The following is a 14,053-nucleotide window of genomic DNA, read 5'->3' on the forward strand; positions in this document are numbered from 1 at the left end:
TATTATTATTATTATTATTATTATTATTATTAGGAAGTGATGGCTCATCCATTTCTTTGCCCACCACCACTTTCCATATAGGATTGCTCTGCCTGACAATAACCTATGTCCTTTCACCCAGCATAATTGAGAACAGAGTTGCATTGCTTGACTTTAGTAATTTCAGTCTGTACCTTAAAAAAAAATGAAAAAAAACTTTTGTGATAGAAATTGTCTGCCAGTCCTGCCCAGGTTACGCACGCAACCGTGCCAAAAGGAGGGAAAAAGGGGGGGGGAGTCCCATTTCATTTTAATATGAATATAGATAATTTTTGGCATGGTTTGAGCTGCTGTTAAGAACTTCAGCCATTTGATTGGGGGGCAATTGTGATTCTATCCTGAGCCCTTTTATGTTCTGCTGTACTCCTTTGTATCATACTGTAACATCTTGTACTGCTTCGTGATTAATTTGTAACTTTTCTTAGATTGATTAAGATCCGTGTGTGTGTGTGTGTGTTATGAATAAAGCACATGCAGAAACTGGCCCTAGGACAACATCCTGTACAAGTAGAACACAATGGATGTGCTGTGGGTACAGTGAAAAGGGAACTGAGGGGGAAAGTTCTGCTGTGTTAGCTTTCGGTGTAAGCTCCTGTGTTGTACCCATCTCTGTTACTGCTCTTTGTTAAAACTGGTTTGTTATGTGAGGTCAGAAGCAAATGAAATGCAAAAAGAAAAAAGAAAACGGTTAATTAACCCACAAAACAGTTGCTGACAACACATACAAGCTGGCGTTGGTTAAAGCTTACGCCATAGTCAATTAAAGGTAAAGGTAAAGGGACCCCTGACCATTAGGTCCAGTCGTGACCGACTCTGGGGTTGCGCGCTCATCTCGCATTATTGGCCGAGGGAGCCGGCATATAGCTTCCAGGTCATGTGGCCAGCATGGCAAAGCCGCTTCTGGCAAACCAGAGCAGCACATGGAAACGCCGTTTACCTTCCCGCTGTAGCGGTTCCTATTTATCTACTAGCACTTTGATGTGCTTTCGAACTGCTAGGTTGGCAGGAGCTGGGACCAAGCGACGGGAGCTCACCCCGTCACAGGGATTCGAACTGCCGACCTTCTGATCAGCAGCCCTAGGCTCAGTGGTTTAACCACAGCGCCACCTGGTTAAAGCTTACGCCATAGTCAATTAAGCAGGCTCAATAAAGCATAATGAAGTTGTTTTGAGTCTCAGCCTGAGTGGGCTTCCGCATGTTTTTTTTTTTTTTTTTTTTTTTGCAGCAAGAGACTAAGAGGGCTGCCCCTCTGGAAATTATTCAAAGATATTTGTAAGCCCCTCTGGAGATCTAAACGGTGCAGAGGCGGGGTGCAACTTTATTAAAGAAACACGCAGAAGCCAAACACAGGAATGCTCGAAGCGCAATGACAGTTGTGGAAGTCCTGCTCCCAACATGCTCACATATGTTGCCCCCTCACCCCAGTCCCTGACCTTCACTTTGTTGGATAGGAAATAAGTATACAGGGGGCGTCTGCTGATGTTAGCTTTTCCAGACTCCCTGATTGCACAGAGAATTTTCCTCACATACATTCTAATCTTCTCTGGACAGCACAAAGAAGGTTGGGGACTGAGGGGGTGTTGGGCTCAAGGACACTGGGGGCTCGACTTGGGTGCGTGCCCCTGTTGCTGCTTTGAGCTTTTGTGTGTTCAGGTGAATGCCTGAACAGTGCCTTGAGGATCTGGAGAATCCTTCAATCCTTCAATGCTCGGCATAAATTTGTCTGATTTCATTTTAACTATCTGAACCTCTGGCAGTCTGCTCCACTTGTTATTCGTTGGTGAAGAACTGCTTGCTTTTGATTGCCCCATATCTACTTCCAGTCAAGAGCCTGAACTCCTTACCGGCAAATCCTTATCAAGGCAGAGGGAAGAGAATGTACACAGTGCAAAATGTTATAAACTTCTATCATAAACACCCCCGGTCTTCCCGCCTCCGAAGCTACATCCCTCGGATGAAAAATGCTCCAGTTCTTGATTATTTAAGTTTTTTCTTTCTGCACTTTTTCCTAGTCCTGTGCTGACTGACCAGGGTTGCACACCATGGAGTTATATAACAGTGTTTCCCAACCTTGTGCCTCCAGGTGCTTTGGGACTACAATTCCCATCATCCCTAGCTAGCAAGACCAGTGGTCAGGAATGATGGGAATTGTAGTCCGAAAACAGCTGGAGGCACAAGGTTGGGAAACACTGTTATATAAAACCATCATTATATTAGGCATTCCACTTTCAATCCCTCTCCTAATAATACCCAGCAACTAAGCAGATATCTTCACTGACTGAGCTATCCATCTTGACCCCAAGATCTATTTTGGTCAGTCTGCATCAATTTATATACCCATCAATATAATATGAAGTCTTTGTCCATGGAGTTTTCTTGGCAGGGATACTGGAGTGGCTTGCCAGTTCCTTCTCCAGGTGGATCACGTTTAGTCAAAACTCTCCACTATGACCTGTCCATCTTGGGTGGCCCTGCACGACATAGCTCATAGCTTCTCTGAGTTATTCAAGCCCCTTCGCCACGACAAGGCATTGATCCATGAAGGGGCATTGATCCATGAAGGGGAGAGAGACATCACCTTGCCGACAAAGGTCTGTATAGTTAAAGCTATGGTTTTCCCAGTAGTGATGTATGGAAGTGAGAGCTGGACCATAAAGAAGGCTGATCGCCGAAGAATTGATGCTTTTGAATTATGGTGCTGGAGGAGACTCTTGAGAGTCCCATGGACTGCTAGAAGATCAAACCTATCCATTCTGAAGGAAATCAGCCCTGAGTGCTCACTGGAAGGACAGATTGTGAAGCTGAGGCTCCAATACTTTGGCCACCTCATGAGAAGAGAAGACTTCCTGGAAAAGATCCTGATGTTAGGAAAGATTGAGGGCACTAGGAGAAGGGGACGACAGAGGACGAGATGGTTGGACAGTGTTCTCGAAGCTACCAACACAAGTTTGACCAAACTGCGGGATGCAGTGGAAGACAGGAGTGCCTGGCGTGCTATGGTCCATGGGGTCATGAAGAGTCGGACACGACTAAATGACTTAACAACAACAACAATACAAAGTTAATATTTTTGCCCTAATGTGTCATCTGCAAAGCTGGTTACCTTGCACGCACACACGCACACACACACACACACACTCGACTCCAGATGACTTGTGACTAAATTGAGTATCACTGGTCACAATAGAAATCATTGGGAGTGGGAGTCTCATTATTACTTCTTTCCATTGCACAAACTATCCATTTATTTTCACTCTGTGTGTTCTGTTCTTCTACTAGTTGTTGATCCATAAGAACAGAAGAACTGGCTGGATCAGGCCAGTGGCCTACCTAGTCCAACATCCTTTTCTCACAGTGGTCAGTCAGGTGCCTTTGAGAAGCCTGCATGTAGCACCTGGAAGTAACAGCACTCAGCTTCCAGCAAGTGGCATTCAGAATCTTAGAGCTCCTAGCAGTGCAGGTAGAATGTGGGTATCAGTACCCACTGATAGTCTTATCATCCATGAATTATGATAACTTATGAAGACCAGAGTTCATAGAATCATAGAATTAAGAGTTGGAAGTGACCCCGAGGGTCATCTAGTCCAACCCACTACAATGCAGGAATCTCAGCTAAAGCATCCATGACAGGTGGTCATCCAACCTCTGCTTTAAAACCTACAGTAAAGGAGAATCTACCTCCTCTCGAGGGAGTCTGTGCCACTGTCGAACAGCTTTTACTGTCAGAAAGTTTTTCCTGATGCTCAGTTGGAATCTCCTTTCTTGGAACTTGAAGCCATTGGTTTGAGTCTTGCCCTCCAGAACAGTAGGAAACAAGCTTGTTTGGTTAAAAGCAAGTTGGTTAAATGCTTTTTGAAGTTCCAAGTATACAATGTCTGTTGCAGGGTTGGGGAACTAGATGCAGCTGGCAAGCCATGACATTACTCTCCCCCCCCCCCCAATGTGGGCCAAATGTGGCAGGTGGGCAGATTATCTACATGTTAATACTCTCAAAAATTTTAAAAGATAGGTGAAGGAAGATTTCCAATTCTGTGATTCCTTTTGCGGAAGTTAGGATTATTCTGACTCAGCAAGTATTCTCCAATATTTAACCATTCTCATTTCAATATCACCTTAGAGACCAACTAAGTTTATTCTTGGTATAAACTTTCGTGTGCATGCACACTTCTTCAGATACAGATAAGTGTCTGATACAGATACATTGTCTGATAAAAATACAGATAAGTGTTCTTCAGATAAATGTGCGTGCACACGAAAGCTTATACCAAGAACAAACTTATTCGGTCTCTAAGGTGCTACAGCGCCTGTGGGTTAAACCACTGAGCCTAGGGCTTGCCGATCAGAAGGTCAGTGGTTCGAATCCCCGCGGCGGGGTGAGCTCCCGTTGCTCGGTCCCAGCTCCTGGCCACCTAGCAGTTCGAAAGCACATCAAAGTGCAAATAGATAAATAGGTACCGCTTCGGCGGGAAGGTAAACGCCGTTTCCGTGTACTGCTCTGGTTCGCCAGAAGCAGCTTTGTCATGCTGGCCACATGACCCAGAAGCTCGGCCAATAACACAAGATGAGTGCCGCAACCCCAGAGTCAGTCACGACTGGACCTAATGGTCAGGGGTCCCTTTGCCTTTACTTTAACGTGCTACTGGACGAGAGAGAGAGAGAGAGAGAGAGAGAGAGAGAGAGAGAGAGAGAGAGAGAGAGAGAGAGAGAGAGAGAGAGAGAGACTGTGTAAGACCAACACGGCTACCTACTTGAATCTACATTCTAGTTTCAATTATGCTTTCCACCAATTCACAAAGGAAAGATGTTAGGCTAATGGGCATGCAATTTCCTAGCTCGCTTGGATCTCTTATTAGTGATTTGATGTTAGGTTGGCTACTTTCTAGTCTTCCAATACAGGTGCTGGCATTAGTGATCACTTGCATATTTTTCTTAGAAGATCAATATTCTTACATTTCGGTAATTTCAGAACTCTCGGTTGCAGATTATCTAGACACAGTGATGCCAATTTTTAAATTTGCAATTTGTCCTAAAATTTCAGATTGAACAGAAGTGACTTCATCGTGCCTACTTGATTGGTTTCTTCCAGTCTCCTCCTAGAAACTTAGTGATCGGGGCATAAGCATCTGTCCAACATCTGCTGTGAAGACTGATGCAAATAATTTGTTCAACATCTTTCCAGTTGCCCAATCCTGCGTCAGTAACCCTCGGACAGCTTTAAAAAGGGATTAGACAAATTTGTGGAGGATAAAGCTGTCAGTGGCTGCTGGCCGTAGTGATTATATTTCTCCAGTGTCTCTGATATACTAGTTGATGACTCTAATGAGCTGGAAAGTGTTATTGTGTTCATGCCCCATTTCTGGTTGGCAACTTGGGGAGCAGAACGCTGGTCTAGATTATAGGCTTTTGGTCTGATCCAGCAAGACTCTCCTGATGTCATCTCCAGATCCAACAGTCCTGTCTCCCCCCACTCACAGCTAATTTCCCACCTCTGATATTATATTCCGATACAATGGAATGGATAAGGCTTTCATTGGCTACAGGCCACAATGGCTATGTTCTGCCTCCACTGTTGGAGACACTCTGCTTCAAAACACCAGTCACTGAGAATCTGAAATGGGGAGAACACTGTTGCTTCCTGGCTTCCCATTGGCATTTAGTTCGCCGCTGTGAGAAGAGGGTGTTAGATTAAATGATCCAGCAAGGCTTTTCATACCTTAACGTTCTTATCGCTTGCATCAGGATCTTTAGCGATATGATCCTCGTTTTCATTTTATTCCATCGTATTATGTGGTTTCCATTTGTCTTGCCTGAATATGAGGTATTTCACATTTTCTTCCTTTGAAAAGTACTTAAATGGTCTTCCCTTCTTGCCTTTTATAGTTTCATTGACTTTCCTTGTTAACCACAGGAGCAACCTCTTGGATGCCACCAGAGGTCATTGTCAAGTGTCTGATGCCAGCTTCACAGAAGAGCGTAGGGATTTGAGAGGGCTGGGAATAGCGCTTCACTGAAAGGGGCACCTTATTTGTGTCGAATCCAACCCAAATGGTGTGTCCCGCATTTGAAGGATTGTGCCAAGATGATAATGTCATCACTCTTTCATCTGTGCATAATTTTACCTGGTGGAAGGGGTGTCAAGTGCTGAATGGCCTGCGGTCTCCTCAACAAAGGGCCAAATTAGATATGGTGAGCCCTCACTTGGTTGCTTTTTAAGTTTTATGGCATTTGTATGATGATTTGCCCACCCGAAGTTGTTCTGGAATAAGATTCCCAGATACCTACAGTGGTGCCTCGCTAGATGAACTTAATTCGTTCCACGGGTCTTTTCTTATAACGAAAAATTTGTCTAGTGAATCCCATAGGAATGCATTGAATTTTTTTTGAATTTTTTTTTTTGCCCATAGGAACACATTAATTGAATTTCAATGCATTCCTATGGGAAACCATGATTCGCTAGACGAATTTTTCATAAAACGGATTCGTCTAGCGAGGCAACCTCTGCTTGAAAAATCCTTTCGTTAAGCAGGGCATTCGTTAAGCGAGGCACCACTGTATAGATTTTCACTTGTTGGATTTCTTGCCCTCTTATTTTCCATTTCTCTAATTTCCAACCATTCGAGAAGACCAACATTTTTCTCTTCTCATGATTTATAGAACGTTTGTTAGATTCGCAGTAAAGGATCGGAGAAGATAGAAGACGTTTCAGACCCAAGCTTGTTAATGATAGTAAAACAGCATCATCTGCGTATAATAAGAGAGGAACTGGTTTCTGGTTAAGTTTGGGGGCATGTGATTCTATTTTTTGGAGGTGATCTGGCAAGTAAGTCTGATAAAAAATAAGTTAAATAGAAAGGTTGCACGAATACACCCTTGTTTTACCCCTTTCGAGTTTGGAATGTCTGATGAGAGGTGACCTTTGGTGTTAAGTCTGACTTGACAGGTATTGGAAGAGTATAGATTTTGTATTAGAATCAGTAGGCGCTGGTCAATTTTAAGTTAGCAGCCGTCACCATTGAATCCCAAGTCACCCCTGCTGCTGCCACAAGACAGCATCAGGCCAGATCTGGACTGCATCATTGCGCTGGCTCCAGGCTGCCACAGCAAGTTTCCTGCCCCACCAATCTTCTAAATCTGGCTGCTGTGCATGAAAAGCCATACTGGACACACACACTCTCTGTTGAAATAATTTTTTAAAAATTAAAGAATCGTCCAGTAGCACCTTAGAGACCAACTAAATTTGTTCTGGGTATAAGCTTTCGTGTGCATGCACACTTCAGGTGTGTGTGTCTGAGAGAGAGGGGGGGGGTTGCTCCCTAACTCTTCAACTAGGGTTGCCAGACTCAATAGAGGACAGGACTTCGGTGCCTTTAATCGCCCTGCTCTCTTTTGAGTCTGGAAACCTTAAAGAGAAACCAGCAGACCCTTTGCTTTTGAAAATTAAACAAAGGGTCTGCTGGTTTCTCTTTAAGGTTTCCAGACTCAAAAGAGAGCAGGGCGATTAAAGGCACAGAAGTCCTGTCCTCTATTGAGTCTGGCAACCCTATCTTCAACTTGAACAGAACATTCATTCTGCTGAGTTTAACTCTTCTTGTTGTGGTTTAGTTCATCTAGATGTGAATCTCCTTAATTCTATATTATACCACATGTCCTGCCAAATTACAGTGGTACCTCGGTTTATGAACACAATTGGTTCCGGAAGTCTGTTCATAAACTGAAGAGTTCATAAACTGAAGCGAACTTTCCCATTGAAAGTAATGGAAAGTGGATTAATCCGTTCCAGACGGGTCTGCGGAGTACCCAACCTGAAGCGTACTTAACCCGAAGCATGGGTGTAATTTGTTCCGGAAGTCTGTTCATAAACTGAAGCGACCTTTCCCATTGAAAGTAATGGAAAGTGAATTCATCCGTTCCAGATGGGTCCGCGGCGTTCGTAAACCGAAAATTCGTAAACCGAGGTGTTCATAAACCGAGGTTCCACTGTATCTGGAATTTCCCTAGTATAACTGCACGCTGAACCTCCCCAGCTGTGTGTAATCGCTGCATGTAACAGCTTGATATTAGAAGTGTCCAAAGGTTATTACTGTTCAGTTGTTTTGCTCCAATACTTTACAGGCTGCAAATAGTAAAATAAACCCCCTGCTTTTTAGAGGTTGTTTTTTCCAGTTTATAGCCTTTGGGCTTTACAAACGAAATGGCTTCTCGAAATATCTGGCATAAAAATACACTTCTGTGTCATTGCTGTTCATACAGTTTTTGTGTTCTCCTTTCTTGCTATACTTGCCAGGCTTTATTCTCTTAGACCTGACTTTTTTCTCTTTCAACAGAGAAGTTCCTCTCAAGTGATATCGTCAGGTCATCTTTGACCTTTTCAGGATTGGGGATGAATTTGATTCAGTTCACATTTAAAGGTGAATCTACCCAGTTTGCACTTTCCCGCAGGATATGAGAACTGAAACACGGCCATCCTTAGAAATTTACACTTCTCTGATTTTGCAATGCGGTTCCCCAGCCAGGGAACGTACACCCAGCCAAATAATGTGAAACTTGCATATGAACGTGCAAAATACTAGGGGGAAATGCTTTGCAAAATTGTGTATGCTGGGGAAAATTGCATGCAAACGTGTATATTAAGAGAAATCTGCTGATGAATTTTCACAAAGGACTTCCGTGTATTAACAGGAAACCAGGCAGAGGGCTTTCTTGGCAGTGGTGGCCGCCCTGTGGAACGCCCTCCCATCAGATGTCAAGGAAATACACAACTCTCTGACTTTTAGATACCGTACACCTGAAGGCAGCCCTGTTTAGGGAAACAAAAAGTAAAAATAAAAAATTATTATTATTTGTTTCAACTACGTCAGACCAACACGGCTACCTACCTGTAACTGTTTAGGGAAGTTTTTAATGTTTGATGTTTTATCGTGTTTTTAATATTCTGCTGGGAGCCGCCCAGAGTGGCTGGGGAAACCCAGCCAAATGGGCGAGGTATGTATAAATAAATAAATAAATAAATAAATAAATAAATAAATAAATAATCATTCTCACCAACACACACACACTAACACTTGTGCTGATGATCAGCTGCCAGGCCACAGTCAAGATCTTGTGGTTAATATATAAAGCCCTGAGCAACTCAGGACTAGGTTACCTGAAAGACAGACAGCCCCTGTATAGACCTGTAAGATCACTGAAATCGCCTGGATAAATTCTACTCATAGCACTACAACCCACAGAATATTGTAATATTGTAATTGGCATTTTCTGCTGTTGCCCCTGTGCTGTGGAATGCCGTTCCCTCTACCATACATGAAGCAGCAATCATCAGATGGGTCCACACAACTCTGCCTAATATGCACATGTTTGCAAGCAATTTCCCCCCCAACATAATGAATTTGTGTATGTTCTTTTCACGAACATATGCATTTTATGCACTTCCCCTTAATACAGTGCTTTTTTCCCCCCTTAAAAAATCTTCCCATTTTGACTCAAGAAAATCACCATTTTTATAGTTGAAATCAGGAAAAATAAATACAGTGGTACCTCGGGTTACAAACACCTCGGGTTACAAACACTTCGGGTTACAGACTCCGCTAACCCGGAAGTAGTACCTTGGGTTAAGAACTTTACCTCGGGATGAGTAAAGGCGCGGCGGCAGTGGGAGGCCCCCATTAGCTAAAGTGGTGCTTCAGGTTAAGAACGGTTTCAGGTTAAGAACGGACCTCCAGAACGAATTAAGTTCATAACCAGAGGTACCACTGTACAAAGATTCACAAAATGTTTAGGGGTATGCGTGCCCCAGTGTCCCCCCAGAAAACAAACAAACACTGCCTTAATATATGCATTTTCGGAGAGGTGCATCACAAAATTCAGAGGAGTGTGACTCTCAAAGGATAGCTGTGATTGGTTCAAGTATTGGTATTGCTTTGAGACATGTGAATTAGGTAGTTTCTCACTTAAATGCAAACAAAATCCAATTCCTTCCCCGTCCTTACACAGGAGCAATCCCCACTGAGTGTTGCGGGATTTACTTCTAAATAATCATGCATAGGGTTTTGCTGTTTATTTACTCCCCCACCCGGTCACACACAATAATATGTATTTTATTAAATATACTCAACCAGCATAATCTGATACCTCTAATTTTGTAATGTACATGGCTTACAGTGATTTAATATCAAAGGGGGATAAGCTTATCTCTCCATGGGCCCCCGCCCTCCCCCATTCCCAGTATCCTGCAAGGCTATTTTACTAATTAACCCCTCTCGCTCCTCAAGTATGGCAAGTCTGCAGCACGTACAATTTTACAGGAAATGCTTTATTTATTTAATTTCACCACATCACCATTTGAGACTACATTTGGAGATACAAAGATGGTGTGGCTTCGGTGAGTTACAGCTTTTTATAGCTCCGTCAAGCCCTACACAGAATGCTTAAAGAACTCTGATATATTCATTTCTGTTACTTCACAGGAAGAAGAAGGGGGGGGGAGGACACTTCAGATCCCTGAGCTCATATATTTAGTATTAAGAGGCCCATGGAGGCCTTGCCTGTTTGCCAGTGAAAACACATTTTTCTGGGCTTGCTGCAAATCAAGCTTTGATCGTGGTTGTTGGCCTGTTGGTTTCTCAGGGAAGATTATACTTAGCATTTGGAAGTAACACAATGGCTGCATTCAGATGTAATACTAAGCTATGGCTCAGGGCAGGGATGGGGATCTTGATCCAGCTTATGTCTCTCACAGGCCAGCTTTGACAGGTGGGTGGATCTGCCCAACTGACCATCATCATCTGATGATGAAAGTAATAATATATTTATACCCTGCCCATCCGGCGGGGTTTCCTCAGCCACTCTTGGCGGCTCCCGACAGAATTAAAAGCACAATAAATCGCTAAACATTTTTAAAAATTCCCTAAACAGGGCTGCCTTCAAATGTCTTCTAAAAGTCAGATAGTTGTTTGTTTTCTTGACATCTGAAGGGAGGGCGTTACACTGGGCAGGCGCCACTACCGAGAAGGCCCTCTGCCTGGTTCCCTGTAACCTCGTTTCTTGCAGTGGTGGAACTGCCAGAAGGCCCTCAGCGCTGGACCTCAGTGTCCGGGCTGAATGATGGGAGTGGAGATGCTGCTACAGGTATACTGGGCCAAGGCCGTTTAGGCATATAATGATATAATGATGACATCAGACGAACCGTTTTTGCCTGTGGGGTTTAACAACAAATCATGCAGGCAATGGCTCAGCTCATGGTTAAATACTCTTCTCATCAACCACAAGCTGTAACCAAGGTTTATTTTTGACTACCGCATGTTTGGGTAGTTCTGGTAAACCTATTTTGTCTTATCGTGTGGTGTGAGCCAGGCCTTAGACAATCAGGTCAAGGTTTGTGGGTTCTTTCTTCCTTTACACATTGACAAAAGTTCTCCTCTGGTTTTCGCATTTATTTTCTCTCCTGCAGCCTGTGCATGATACTGAAAAATGAGGAGAAATTGAGTATCGGGACTGTCAGACATTTTTAAAATTCCGTTGTTATTTTCACTGGGCGATTCCCATTGTGGGCTCCTGTATTAGGCCCAGCTGTTATAAGAAGATTCTTATTTATTGAATTTGTATACCGCCCTTGTATGCCATAGATCTCAGGGTGGTTTACAACATAAAATTCCAATATTTAAAAAGCACAAAATACATAATAAAAATAAGAGCATAAACAACCAATAATCCCCCCTCCCACAACACATGTTATTATCGCGGATGGGTTATTTAAAAATGTTAATTTGGTTAGTATTATGCCTCTGAGCCAGCTTCCATACTGAATTTCTCCAATTCTTAATCCTAAGGACAGTAAGAGAAGAATACACCAGACCACATTTTCAGTGAATTAATTAATGGGCCATTTGCGTGAGTAGGATCTGTGATTTATTCTGAGTCCTGGGTAACTAATGCAGAACTCTAAGGGAGCAGAAAAGGGGTGGGGGAACACTGTGGCAAGTATAATTTTAGAATGTGCTTTTTTAGCTAGGTTACACTGCATACGTCATCCCTAGGTGGCAAACTCTGTTAAGTAACAGGCGTGTTACTCTCTATGTCAGGATAAAAATGGTTTGACAATTTGTGGTCTCCCCCCCCCCAACCTCGGTTCTGCAGAGACCTTATGAATGATATTAGAGGCAAGATTTAGTTTTGTTTCCATGGAAACCAGTTTGTCTGTATGTGTGTGTGAAATAAAGCCTGCTTAACAGGAGAAATTGTGAAACAGTAGCACTTGGGAAGCGAGTCGCTTGCAAAATGCATCATTGATAAATTTTCCACTGCTTTTCAGTGTGTAGCAGAGAAGCTCTATGCTGAGAATAGGGGGAAAGTGTTAAGAGGCTTCATGAGAGCTGCAGTGGTGCAGACACAACCCTGGGTTCATAGAAAAGTTACCTGGTAAACAGGGCCATCTTTACCTGGGGGTGCAAGGGGTGCAGGGCACCTGGGTGCTGAATTCTGGGGGGCACCTGCTGCCCACTGCTGAAGCCGCCTAAGCTCTTAGCTATCTATCTATTATGAAATAATAAATAATTTTGATCAAGCTAGAAAAACAAAGTATATACCTAGGTGTAAGAGAGAGGGCTTGCAGAGAGCAGCCCACTCTGCTTACTTCCATCAGATGGGAGAGCAGCAGCAAGTCTGGGAGTTTAAATCAGGAACAGGAAGGGTTAAGACGGGTCCAGGGCTCTGCAGAGTCCTGGTGGCTCAGCTCCAGGTTGGTAGCAGGGAAGCAGGGGAGGAGCTAGCTTCAGCAGGGGCTGGGAAGGAGGTAGACCGGCACCTCAGGAGCCTGGTTTGGGGCCAGGCGGAGCACCAACAACTGAGCCCTCCGGTAACACCCCACAGCACGACAAAGAGATGGAAGTGAGTCTGCAGCTGCCAAGAGGCCAGACCCAGGAGACAGTCGGGCTTCTCCGCAGGGGCAGCAGCAACGATTTCCTATCGGTGGACTTGGCTAAGCAGAATCAGATTCCCATTTTCCCAAGGGAGCTGCCCATGAGCGTCTTGACCGTAGGCGGCCGGGAATTGCAGGAGGGTGAGGTCACGCAACAGACCCCCTCTCGGAAGATGACAGTGAACAAGCACGCAGAAGTGCTAGCTTTGGACTTAATGGACAATGACCCTGTGGGCAGCCAGCGCCGGGGAGATCTCACCTTTGGAGGTGCAGACGGCAAGGAGCACTGCAGGAAAGGAGGAGAACACCGAGAGAGCGCAGCCACTGTGGCCATCGTGAAAATGAAAGAAGCCGAATCCTCAGAGACGGGGATGAAGGAAGAGGAACTGAGCAAACTCACCAAAGAGGACACTTTTACCCAGAACATACGGAGGGACTTGAGGGAGGGAAAGGGGGCAGGGGAAGGGCTTGCAGAGAAAGAGGGCTTACTCTTTAGCAATGGAGCCTTGGATATGCCCCAAAACTCCCTCAGAGGGAAAATTCTCAAGCAATATCATGACAACCCCACGGAGGGGCATGCAGTACACGTCTTCACGAGGCTCACACCCAGTAAGGCCAGTCTTGGGCGAAACCCCAGAGCCTTCCCAGAGCAGGGAGAGGGGGAGATTGGGGGACCACCCATTGAGGCATGGGGTGAGAGGAGGGAGACAGTACACCAACAACTGGATGGAGACGTGGCAAGGGGCAATGAGGCTTACAAGGAGGGGGCAGACCATCACAGGGGACTGGAGAAGGTCTTCCACGGAGGGGACAGGGTCTGGCTGTGGTCAGAAGGCCTTCCCATGGGGGGAAGGGGGAAGAAGCTGGCACCCAGAAGGCTGGGGCCCTTCAAGGTTCTGACACAGATCAACCCTGTCACCTTCAGGGGGGAAGTACCTACAGCGAGGAAGGTCCATCCCGTGGGTCAAAGGTCTTTGCTCTCGCACTTTCGGGAAAGCCCAAGGTTCAGAGGACGTGACACACATCCAACACAAGACGCTGACAGGAGGGAGGGGGAGGAAATCACACAAAAGACACTAGACAGAAGGGTGGAGGGAG

The sequence above is a fragment of the Zootoca vivipara genome, chromosome 4 (genome assembly GCF_965207765.1).
Source record: "Zootoca vivipara chromosome 4, rZooViv2.hap1.1, whole genome shotgun sequence".
NCBI lineage: Eukaryota > Metazoa > Chordata > Lepidosauria > Squamata > Lacertidae > Zootoca > Zootoca vivipara.